Source organism: Typopeltis vanoorti, chromosome 17 (genome assembly GCF_054136105.1).
Source record: "Typopeltis vanoorti isolate ZY-2024b chromosome 17, IOZ_Tvanoo_1.0, whole genome shotgun sequence".
NCBI classification, from domain to species: domain Eukaryota; kingdom Metazoa; phylum Arthropoda; class Arachnida; order Uropygi; family Thelyphonidae; genus Typopeltis; species Typopeltis vanoorti.
In genome coordinates, this window is record NC_143565.1 from 100,870,983 (window position 1) to 100,884,660 (window position 13,678).

The 13,678-nt window shown below is 39.0% G+C and overlaps 1 pseudogene; it reads left to right on the forward strand.

Moving 5' to 3' along the window:
* Positions 1-9,693: 9,693 nt before the first annotated feature.
* LOC150097702 (U2 spliceosomal RNA) lies at positions 9,694-9,874 on the forward strand (annotated as a pseudogene).
* The last annotated feature ends 3,804 nt before the right edge of the window (positions 9,875-13,678 follow it).

Consider the following 13,678-nt stretch of genomic DNA (forward strand, 5'->3'; position numbering starts at 1 on the left):
CTGCTATCCAATTTAGGGAAAGTAGCTGAGAAAATCATCCTCATCAGACTCCAAGATCATGTCAACCAATTAAATATCATTCCAGAAGAACAATTCGGCTTCCGTCAAAATCACAGCACCACCCATCAAATCCATAGACTGGTAGAATACATCACCACAGGATTCAATTGGAATCAACACACTGGAGCTGTCTTCCTAGACATCTCAAAGGCCTTGGATAAGATCTGGCACCAAGGCCTCCTCTACAAACTTATCATCGCTAACCTTCCACTAAACATGATACACCTGATCAAATCATACCTCTCCAACAGGAAGATGCAAGTCAAAATCAATGAAACAGTCTCAACCCAACGGAAAATCCTCGCTGGAGTTCCTCAAGGATCACTGCTAGTCCCGATCCTGTTCAACATCTATATGGCAGACATCCCTCAAAATCCTCTCACATCCACCATCGCCCTTTATGCTGATGACACGGCTATTCTAGCCAGATCTCGTCAACCACTTCTCGTCACCAAAAAACTACAAGATACCATCCTGAATCTAGAAAAATGGTTTAAAGACTGGCGACTACAATTAAACCCCCAGAAAAGTACAACGATACTCTTCACAAGAAGACGAGCATCCCCCAAAGGAGACATCACCCTGTTCAACTCTAAAATTCCCTGGAAAACTGAAGCAAAATACCTAGGAATACTTCTCGATAAGCGATTATGCTTCAATAGCCACATCAAGAGCATATTCACCAAAGCTTCAAAGGTTATCGCCCAGCTATACCCCTTGATCAACAGACGCAGCAAACTAAGCTCAACAAACAAAATACTACTGTACAAGACAGTGATCCGTCCCACAGTCACATACGCCTCCCAAGCCTGGAGCCATACCTCCAAGACAAACATCCTCAAGCTACAAAGACTACAGAACAAATGCCTGCGAATGATTCTGGACGCCCCGTGGTTCATCAGGAACGCCCAGATCCACCGGGACATAAATATCCCCTACATCTCTCCACTACTATGCTCCCTAGCAGAAAAATTCTTTATGAAGACATCTATCCATCCAAACCAACTGATACAACAAGCCGGAAACTATGACGGTAATGACTACTGGAAACATAAAACACCGAAAGCCATCCTAACACCCAACGACGAATAACCACTTCTGCCCACTCAGGGCGAGCTAAAATAGCTCACAAATCTCTCCCATCACTGCTCCCGAAACAGACAACAGGGAATATGAAAAGCGTCAAGCTTCACCCTCTGCGCCATATATGTCCTGCGTCCTGCGTCCTGCCAAAGTACAAGATGGTGATGGAATAATCGACTGTGAGATGCGGTGATTAATAATATATACCCGTCGAGGGTAATGGATGGCAATGCTGTAGCCAATGAAGTTTTAACTGAGGCTCGGCTATTGCTGTTACCCTCCTGCTATGATCAGAGTTTTAATAGCTCAATAACACCTCATTCCTACACTGTCCTCTACAGATAACGGGGAAGATGAAAAGCATTCTTGCTTCGCCCCTTTAAGCCAGTCCTTATAAGGACTATAAGGATAAGGCCAAAGTACAAGAAAAAAGACTCATGCCACTCGGACGTTGCCCTGTCAAACAAGGTCCACGTCCCCAATCGAGTAATCAAGGTTGGATCGAAAAATGAGTTACTGAAAACCAAGACAAAACTGAAAAATAGCAGTTGCTTCAAGAAGAAATGAAGAAATACAGATGTGATATATTGGGTATTTGAGAAATGAGATGGACATTGTCAGGAGAATCAAAAGGTGGAAGAGTTCTCTAGTCAGGAAATGAAAGTAAGCATGAAGCAGGCGTAGGTTTCCTGCTAAGTAACAAGGCGTGTCAGGCATTGATAGGATACAAACCAGTTAGTGAAAGAATATTGGTTGCAAGATTCAGTGGCCAACCATTTAATATCACAACCATTCAAATATATGCGCCCACTGCAGAGAATGCAGATGAAAACATTGAGAGATTTTACAGTGATCTACAACTAGTAATTGTAGTAACTGATGAGGTACCGAAGCAGGATATACTCATCACTGGAGGAGACTGGAATGCAAAGATTGGCAAAAAATAACACAGGATTGGAAAAGGGTGTGGGAAAATTTGGATATGGAGAAAGAAATGAACGTGGAGTGAGAAAGAAATGAACCTGGAACGTAGTGACTGAGTTCCAGGAAACTGGAACTCAGTCACTACGATATGTGTACGTGATATTCTTTAAAATTCTATTTCAAATAAAATAAATTAATTTACAGATTGTGTAAATTAATTTATTTTATTAAATAAATTTATGGAAGATTATTGTTATTTTAATAGTTAAAATGTTTTTTAAAAAGATTAGAAAATTTAAAATTATTTTGGAATTACTTAATACCCCCTTTTAAAATTAGCATATCCTTTATAAAAGTTTAAGATAGTTTAGTAATCCTGTACTCAGGAAGGGATCGATCGACCGTGAGATGCGGTGATTGATTCATTCAATCCAACACCCTTGGAGGATAATGGATGGCAATGCTGTAGCCAATGAAGATCTAACTGAGGCTCGGCTATTGTTGTTACCCTCCTGCCATGATCAGAGCTTTAATTGCTCAATAACACCTTATCCCTACACTGTCCTCTACAGATAACGGGGAAGATAAAAAGCATTCTTGCTTCGCCCCTTTAAGCCAGTCCTTATAAGGACTATTTAAATCATGTACTCGTTGAAGTTCTAACTGAGGCTGGGCTATTGCGGTTAAGTCTGATTAGCGGAATAATGAATTACTGACCATTTAAAACTATATGTTTAGAAATTTATGTACATTTAATCATACAACATTTATTTTACAATCGATATTCTATCTTTTTCAATTTAGCTACTTGAATACAAATTCTACCCTACGGTTCTTCTTTATGAACTGGTCAATAACATCGTCATAAAAAGTTGGTTGTAACTTAATTTTCCAAGCACCACGTACACTTGTAAAGGCTGGCTGGAGCTCACTGGCTAGAGCTACGTTAACTGCGAATGGCCTGTGTTTAAGACGACGGGAAGGGAGCGGAAATGGTTATGAGCGCGCATGAAATCACAGTGCTGCAGCGAGGACCTGGAAGCTCCTACAACCGAGCAAGCCAAGGTAGCTTTGACTAGACGAGCGAGCATCGGCCTTCAATTCACAACGCAAAGCTCAATTATTGCCGCGCAAGCTTAAGACGTCTTCTGTCTACAAAAATAAAAACCTAAATGGAATGCTATTAAATGCATGCATTTATTAACAAATAAATATTACTTCTTTCTCAATTAATGAGCTTGCGCAGCAAGCGTGGAGAATTCTCCCCTGATATCATGTAATTCGGAATAACTTAGACTCAAGTGAAAACGAAAGTTATGTATCCAAGTCAAGCCAATAATTCAGAAGTCTAAATATTTATTGCATAAATTGTTTTACTTTCTTTTAAGAATTACTTTATCTATTTTGTAGTTTCGTTAGAAGTAACATTAAAGTTAATGTAATCGGTAAAGGTTTCCGTAATACTTAAATTTTTCTGCATGATCTTGATCATATTTCTCATTGTCATCAGATGAAGTTAGCGATGCCTCAACGGCCTAAATACGAGGCTTACATTACGCAGAGAATAAGCAGCTGTTTGCATTTACTATTTTTTTTTTGTTATAATTTGAAGAATTTCAATTTACAAAGGAGTTTGCACTTTTCGTTTTTTCTTTAATATTTTTTGCATACTGCAAAGTGTTTAATGTATTAAATAAATTGAGAAAAAATATATAAGGTAAACAGAGTCCACTAAGAACCTTGAAAGATATGACTCAGTTCCTTTTTTTTTTTTTTTTATCGCTGCCAAACTTACTGAGCACACACCTCTAGAGTGGCAGCTTCTATTGCTTTTGAGAATACGAAAGAATCTACAATGCTTTGCCAGTTACGGATCGCTTGTTCGCGTTAAAAGGTAACTAAAACGAAATGGATTAAGAAGAGATATGACTGCATACAGTATTTTGATAAGTTAAACCACACGTTGCAATAACTTACAACATTACTTACCTCTTTTTTCGTGAAGATTTTGACGACGTCTGAAATAAAGAAGACGGATTTGTGTTTTAAATGTTGTCACAAACTTACAAGAGAAATACATCATTCACTAAAAAATAGAAATCGTCTCTTACTGACAGTCCAAAGTGATGTGTTCTGGGCGGCCATCAACGTCTAAAAATAACAAGATTATCAGCGCAGGTGACTGCACACCTTGCAAAAGAGGTTGAAATTTCGATGGCCATGCGCGCCTCAATTTTAATCCTGGAACTTATTTCAGCGAAGCATCTGGTGATCATTCCGGAGGTCTTTTTATAGTTAATGAGATTGATTAAAGTATCATTCCATATACACTCTCTGTCCAAAAAGAAACCGAACGTTCCGAATATAGAAGAAACTAGTGGAGCCACCTGTTGTGTCTTTTTGTTGTCGAAAGCGGCAATCGTCGTTAGTGTTGTTTCAATTTTTAATGACGTTTGTTTCATTAGAAACCAAGTTATAGTATCAAGAGTAGCAGTGTGTTTTGACGAACGGTCGGAAAATGAGTTTCAAACAGAGAGCTGCGATTGACTTTTGTGTTCAACTTGATAAAAGTTTGACTGAAACGCATCAAATGCTTCAAAAACCATACGATGATGAGTGCTTATCCCGTACTCAAGTTTACGTATGGTTTAAGCGATTTCAAAGTGGTCCTGAGACGAATCTGGGCCGTCCAAAAACTGGACTAAGCGAAGTTCACGTCCAAAAAAGTGCGTGATTTCATAAAGAAAACCCGAAATCGTCCGTGAGATTGATTGAAGATGAATTTGGGATTCCAAAATCAGCTGTGCACATCATTTTGACCGAGAGTTTGGGCCTTCGTAAATTAAATTCGCGATTTGTTCCCCACAAGTTGACCAACAATCAAAATATGTATCGAATTGAACACTGCAAGGACCTCATTAAAACCGCTCGTGAGGACTCAAACTTCCTTGAAACGATCGTTACTGGTGACGAAACGTGGTGTTTTGTGTATGAGCCCGAGACAAAGCGCCAGAGTGCTGAGTGGAGACCACCAGAAGAGGGCATTCGAAAAAGAAAAAAAAAGTCGCTTGGAGAAGTTAAAAGTAAAGAAAATGTAAATTTGTTTCTACGATTCCAAGGGCATTATCCACAAAGAATTCGTTCCGCCTGCCCAAATTGTCAATGGTGAGTATTTTCTCGAAGTTTTGAAGCGATTGATACAGAGAATCCTCGCGTACGGCATGAATATCGTGACGACCTACCATTCGTCAAAACACACTGTCACTCTTGGCACTATAACTCGGCTTCTAATGAAACAAATATCATAAACAGTTGACACAACACTGATGAAGGTTGCCGCTTTTAACAACAAAAAGATACAACAGGTGGCGCCAATTTGTCCAAAAAGAAATCGAAAAGTTCGATTTCTATTTGGACAGAGGATGTATATAAAAAAAAAACAGACCCAACTTCTTGTTTTTATTCCACAGATTTGTCAGGGTATTCTCTACTACTGTTATTCTTATCCCTTCCACCACTTTTTTTTATTTCGGATGTGTATCCCATAAAATAAATTAGATATCCCGAGACATAAGAGACATAATTTACTTTGCTGATTCAAAAAAGTTCAACAGTTCCACAGCATACTTTACCTCCTTCCCTATCAAAGTTCAGATGATATAGACGACGAATTAACCCGTCTCATGAATTTTATATTTAAAATAGTTTAATGGAGTTTCATACAAATCCTTTTTATGTTCTACCTTGTAAGTCTTAATGCAGTGAATCGCTGCCAGACAAGATATGAAATTTAATTGTTCTAAAAAAAAAAGTTAGGCAACCATTCCCTAGTTTTACGAGCGATATCTCTAAAGAATTTTTCCAAACAGAATTTGTGTACCGATTTATGTGAACTACTTAATGAAAAGCTACTTTTGTTGTCTTGAAAGTAGGCAATGGATATTCATATAATTGGTTACAAGATTTGAAGGTTTTTTTTTTTTTTTAATTATACAATTAATAAATTCTATCGAAAGGTTTTTAGGTTTTCTTAGATGCATCAGTAATTCGATATTTTAATGAAGCACTTTTCGATATCTTCTTTTACCATCAGCAATACTTCTGTTTCGTACAGCCTCCTTACGCAATCGGAAAAAAAAATCTTAACTTTTTCCTTCGAGTCTGATTCCTTCCAAGATGCGAGGTACCCTTCTAAGGGCATTTTAAATGAAGTGAAAATTCTATCAGTAAATAACTTGAGCCAGACTATCACTCGATTTAAAATACCCTAACAAGTGTACCTCGCATCCTAGAAACTCGTTCATCCCCCCCCCCCCGAAACAAAGACAAATTACGCAAACATGAGCACATGGAATAATTTTGGCCGTATTGAGGTCAAAAGGGAATGTGTAGAAAAGACATCAAAACTGACCGAATTGTTGCAAAAAAAAAAATCAAAAAGAACTTATGTTTGCTTGAAATTATTCAAATAAACAGTCTCACTGTTTATTATTATTATTATTATTATTACAGTGCTCAAATGAACAAAAATAAAATAATAAAGTTAATTGGACCACAACTCTCCGAGAAGTATATTACTGGTTCAAATACAATATCCCCTCATTGAATAACAATTCGGTTTCAAACAGTCGACCGTGAGATGCGGTGATTGATTCATTCAATCCAATATCCTTGGAGGGTAATGGATGGCAATGCTGTAGCAGCTGTAACCAATGAAGTTCTAACTGAGGCTCGGCTATTGCTGTTACCCTCCTGCCACGATCAGAGCCTTAATAGCTCAATAATACCTTATCCCTGCACGGTCCTCTACAGATAACGGGAGGGATGAAAAGCATTCTTGCTTCGCCCCTTTAAGCCAGTCCTTATAAGGAATAACAATTCGATCTCCAGGTGGCAGTATCTTACAGGTCGAAGTACGCATAATATAACAAAACTGATAAACCTAGAAATTATGGCTAAGTAATATTAATAAAGAATTTATTAAAGAGTAAGGCTAAAGAATATATGTAAATACAAAATATAAAGAGTAATAAATAATAAACTTTGTATCACATAGAGGATCAATTTGTAAATATGTAGAGAAATATTATTTTAAACCTAATTATTTCTCATTTAAGTTAAATATAATTTAATTTCGATGAAAAATTTATAGCTATCGGTTTATCGCCTTTGGGGTAAAGCTAAAGAGTAGTATCGAAGTTGAAGCCGACCTGCGACCTCGATGTTTGGCTCACGCCCTCATCGAAAGCGTCGGCGCTGACCAGATTTTGGGTTTTACTCCCTCTGGTGGTGGCCGCTTCCAAGTAGTAGTAAGCAGTGAACAAACAAGAGACAAACTACTTGGAGGATTCGAATGTAATGGAAAAACAATAGTTCCATTTTTGGTAGGGAGAATTACCAAACTACTTAGAATCCCCAGATTCCCTTTATAATATATTGAAACAGATGCAAAGATTATCCACGAAATATTCTTGATATGGGGCGTTGTACACAACGTGGAAGTCCTAAATGACGCAGAAAACCCCAAATGGAAGTCGCGTGAAGTCCACATCTCCCTCGAGATGAAAACGTCCGTTCCCAACTTTATTATTATTGGATCCGCCAGAGTAATGATAAATTACCCTGGTGTAAAAAAAACAATGTTTTAGATGTGGTGCCTTCACTCACATTGGGGCGGACTGTCCTAGAGTGAAATGTAAAAACTCCCTCAAAGCAGGCCACAACCAAGAAAAATGTGAGTCAGCTTGCCTGAAATGTGAGGTCATTGACCACAAAGTGGACACATGCCCATCCAGAACCTTGCTGAGAGGATGGGTGGTGCAATCACGCCAGCAACTCCACCAAGCAATGGAAATGACCCAGCACAGGAAGCTTCTCCTCTTTTCGAGGCTGCTCCTGATATAACAGAAATCCATACCTCCACGTCTAAGAAAAACTGTAAGGGGAAAAAACTTCCACAAGCAGTAAAATCCAACAAGAAGTAACAGTCGTTATTGAAACCATCAATACTAATACAGATAAGGAAGAAGGAAAAATGGAGGTGAACACCAACACCTCCAAACGGCCATTAAGCCCACAGGAAGAAGAGTTGGTAACGCCCAAAATAGCAAAAGTATCTGAGACCGCCCACCCAGAAGTCCCTCACGCAAAAGCAGGGGAGACTCTAAGCCATCTCATTAGAAATATTCCGGGGGTCGCGGAAAAATTCAAAGAAGCGATGGGAAAAATAGGAGAACCTGAACTCCTCCTCACAGGGAAACATGGATCTGACATCGTCAGTGCAAAATGGGGTGACATCTTCGTTGATGACATCAGCAAAATCACCTCTGAGCAAGTAGAGGTAGCCCAGGATTTAGACGAGGAGGCAGCTTCGGCGTTCTTCATAGCTCTCTGCAAACCAGACATGGCCAAGGGAAGTGAGGTGGTCAAAAGAATAATAACTGCCCACAACAAAAGAAAGACACAGTAACCACCTTGTGTGGTTTCTGTACACAGCTTCACTGGTTTCAGCTATCACGGGTGGGGGAGGACCTGAGATCCCGAGCGGCGAAGGCTTACCGCGAGGCGGTGCAGTTCCTTGTGAGCTGCATCACTCGGGCCAGATCCTTCCTCCACCTCTAAGTTTACCTTTCAATTTTTGCTTTTCTCTGTACTTTTTTTTGTGTTTGTTTGGTTTGTTTTTTTTACATCTTTTCCTTTTCAGGATTTTTCCTTTTTGTAAAGTGAAAAATTAACGACCGTTTTAGAAACACCGCTGGGGGGCAAACAGTTAAAACAGATCAACTGAGGCCTCTTTCACCTTCTCTACCACTATGCACTCTATCTTTTATTTCCTCTCCTACTATCTGCTGACTCTACAGCCAATGATGAAGTTTGTTGAACTCACAAATTATTTTTTTTTATTAGTATGGACTTCTGGAAACACAAGGTATGCAGGGTTTTTCTCTATCTTCCCCCTACCCAATGAGGATTTGCCCTGTCTATCCTCAAACATTCCTATTTCACTAACACTGTTCAAATGATATGAAAGCATTGACATCAAATCACACATCTCTGGCAATCTCATTAAATACTTAATTGGATATTTCCTACCCTGTTTCGAGGCCACGCTGGACCATGTGTGGAGATAGTGCCACAGTGAGACTACACGATAAGCAAAATTCCAAAAAGATTTGTAACACATGAGGATCGGGTGCTTCAGCTTAGGCCAAAACAGCGTACCGGAAATTTTTGGATGTTTTTGATTGTGAAATGCCTGATCTGGGAACGAATGAAGAGGTGCTCTTTACGAACATCAAAAACAGCTGGGGACTACCTTTTCACAGGGATTTGGCATGGAGAATCGCTTACGGCAGTCTCCCAGTGAAACCGGTAAAATCACGATATCGTCCCCGACCTTGTGACCCCTTTTTGTGATGTATGCCATGCAATCGAAACTGTAGGGCACTTCCTCTACCAGTGTCTACCAGCGCAGCGCATTTGGCGAAGAACCCGGTCGTCAACAGTTAAAAACTGCTCAAATGAGGCCTCTTTATCTCCTCTAACACTATTTAACTCTATCTTTTATCTTTCTCTGTTGAATCTCAACGCTACTTTATACTCTAAAGGCCAATGATGAGAGGCTTGAACTCACAAATGATTATTAGTAGTAGCATCTGTTCTTGTTAGCTTCATATCTGAGACGGGTCCTATCTGGGCCCAAGATGTTAAACTGATTTCTGGAAATCGGCGAAGAGCTCGGAGCTTGCTCCACCTTTGCGACGAGTTGCTTTGGTATTGCACTACTTCCAGGGTCAGCTCACTCCCTCCCTCTGGGGGGAGAATAATTAATCCAAACATAGGCTCATAATCGGATATTTCGTTTAAGAAATTAATTGGTACAACTCCTCCCCTTTTTGTACGTAAATGACAGACCATTTTTTTCAATATCCTGGGTAACTCCAAAGTACTCGAAACGGACAGACAGTGCGAATCCGGAAACAATTTTCTGTCTGCTTTGATATCTAATTTCATGAAGCTGATATGTGCACTACAATTAGCAACCAAATCGTTTTTTCTTTTTTTTTAACTCTTGTATTTTCTTGAATTGATTTCATTTCGTATTTTGTGTATTTATAAAGATATAAATAAATATATTCCAGCATTGTTTATGTGAATTGAAACTACGTTTTCTTGTCTTCTATAGAAAACGATTTTAATATGGCCGGCCTGGTTGGCCGAGTGGCTAGCGTATCCGCTCGCCAGCCAAAAGGCTGCGGGTTTGAATCCGCCGTGGGCATGGATGTTCGTGATTGTCTGTGGAAATACTAGTGGTGGTGGTAGTCGGCGGTAGATGGCGTTGGTATAGATGATGAAAGTAGTAGAAAAAGAAATGATAAGTGACTGAAAATGAAAATTACAAGACGACTATGCCAAGGATTATCGTCTACGTAATATTCGTAGAGTTCCTGACTAACCATATCAGGCAAAAACAAACAAACGAACGGTGTTAAGATGCCACAGTTAGTAATTCCCCTTCCTCCTATGGTTAAATTTGTAATGTAACTGCATGATATGCCATATTTGCCATAATATAAAAAAAAAATCAGTACAAAACTTGTTTCATTTTAATTACCACCTAAGAGAGAATATCAGTATTGAAAATGAACGGAAGCAGAACCAACCTAACTACCCCATAAGTTACTGGAGGGGGTTGGGGAATGGTACAGATTGACCAAGAAAAAATATTTAAAAAATTTACAATTTCACATTTGACGTCCGTAAACGCCGAATGGTCAGTACCGTATCTCACATGGTTTTAGCAATGATGTCTTCTGCTAGAATAAGTAGTTGGGATGCAGATTCCCCTTCCACACAAAGTTTGTAGGATAATCACAACCAGTGGCGACTCGTGGCTTGAAATCGTGGGGGTGCTGCAACTTTCGAAATATACATACATACACTGTAAGTACAGTGTATACGTGTTTGGATAAAATATCAAAATTACGGTAAAAATTAAACATGAAAAATATTGTTTATTATCGATAAACTTATACAGTTTGATATAATTCAAAATTACTTGAAAATAAAATTCATTATCATAACCCCAATAATGTTCTAAAATAAAAACTATGACAAATGTTATGTCTTTAATTGTAAATATTTAAAGAGACGGAGTAATAAGCACTATGAACACTCTACTACTGACGCAAGCGTCATATAAACAACAGTGGAACTGCGAGAAGGACAGTGCCGCATCATACTAATAGCTCGCATATCACTTTGACGTGCATAGGCTTGCGCGCGTAGCAATATGACACTGCGCTAAACACGGTGGCTAGCGTCCTCCTAAGTGCTACAAGATGGATTTTTTTTTTTTATACAAAATAAGAGAATTGTATAGGATTGTTGATGATAAAATTAAATATTACAAGCAAATATAAATAAATGAATAAATATATTTAGATATATCGAGAAAGATTTGGGGTGCTGCAGTTCCGCAGTGCCTATACAAGACACATCAAATAATATCCTACATAAACTAAAAGATGGAAAGTCACAGACCGTTTATAGGGGAAGACACAAAACTAGCCGATGCACACACACGCTACAATGCGAAACAATTCTTATGGAAGGTTGAGAGGGAATCGAAAATTACTTAAATGGATGATACGAATTTAAATTACTTCGGAAGCCACTGCAGCCAATTCGAATCGACTTCTTGTTCAAAACACCAAACAATCCTTCACACCAACCCGGCCCATTGACCTCACAAAATTCTTGTTGGGCACAGATATTGCTATCAACCGAACGTGCGCAAACCATCATAGACACAATAAAACACAACAACTTAATATCGACTTAAACAAAAGATCTACGAATTATAACATCCACAAAAACCATAAACCATATCACAGACAGAGGAATAAAACCTTCTGATCCATCAGGAAAACAAGGCGCACGTATTTTATGACTGCTTCACAGCCCATTCGCAGTTTGCTCTTTAATTATTGAGAAATTCTTCCTAACAATCTTAAATTTACCAGTTTTGTCAAGTGCACGTTGGTCACAGCCATGTCACCAATAATCGCAGCTTCCTACTAGAAGTGTAGAAAGGGACCGATCAATGCGATTGTGCCTTTGCTTTACGAGAAAAGAGGGAACCACCACTTGTTTCTTTTAATAAATAGGAAAAAAATATTAAATCATGAAATTTTTTATAATCGTATTTTTTAAGTGAAATAATTTTTAGATTTAGTATATTTAAAAACATTAATTTAAAATAAATTAAGATAACGAAAAAGATTATTTAATATACCTTTTGTTGACTTAAAACATATTAATATATAAGACTAAAAGCTTAAAACAAACATACCCTGGGACAAGCTCTAGGATCATTTTCTGGTATGGTTAGTTCATCTTTGTGAACTTTTCTCATAGGTGATTAGCAAATTGTTTAGCTAAGCGCAAATTGTAGTATAGTATATGTTAGCTCAGTTATTATCGACAAAGCGTCTCATAGAGGCATTTGATAATAAATTACAGCAGCAGAAGAGAGAATAAACCCCGGACTGGGGTAAGAATAAAACACTCGGTGGTGGGAATAGCTTAGGCACCCCACCAGCTATGGCTTTGCCACGTACGTAGACCCTTGGAATCGAAGTTGAAGCTGACCTACGACCTCGATGTTTGGCCAAAGCCCTCATCGAAAGCGTCGGCGCTGACCAGATTTTTGGTTTTACTCCCTTTGGTGGTGGCCGCTTCCAAGTAGTAGTAAGGAGTGAACAAACAAGAGACAAACTACTTGCAGGATTCGAGTGTAATGGAAAAACAATAGTTCCATTTTTGGTAGGGAGTATTACCAAACTACTTAGAATCCCCAGATTCCCTTTAGAATATATTGAAACCGATGTAAAGATCATCCACGAAATATTCGGGAAATGGGGCGTTGTACACAAGGTGGAAGTCCTAAATGACGCAGAAAACCCCAAATGGAAGTCGGGTGAAGTCCACATCTCCCTCGAGATGAAGACGCCCGTTCCCAACTTCATTATTATTGGATCCGCCAGAGTAATGATAAACTACCCTGGTGTAAAAAAACAATGTTTTAGATGTCGTGCCTTCACTCACCTTGGGGTAGACTGTCCTAGAGTGAAATGTAAAAACTGCCTCAAAGCAGGCCACAACCAAGAAAACTGTGAGTCAGCTTGCCTGAAATGTGGGGTCACTGACCACAAAGTGGACACATGCCCATCCAGAACCCTTGCTGAGAGGATGGGTGGTGCAATCACGCCAGCAACTCCACCAAGCAATGGAAATGACACAGCACAGGAAGCTTCTCCTCCTTTCGAGGCTGCTCCTGATATAAGAGAAATCCATACCTCCACGTCTAAGAAAAACCGTTAGGGAAAAAAAACTTCCACAAGCAGTAAAATCCAACAACAAGTAACAGTCGTTATTGAAACCATCAGTACTAATATAGATACTAATACAGATATAGATAGGGAAGAAGGAAAGATGGAGGTGAACACCAACACCTCCAAAAGCCATTAAGCCCACAGGAAGAAGAGTTGGTAACGGCCAAAACAGCAAAAGTATCTGAGACTGCCCACCCAGAAGTCCCTCACGCGAA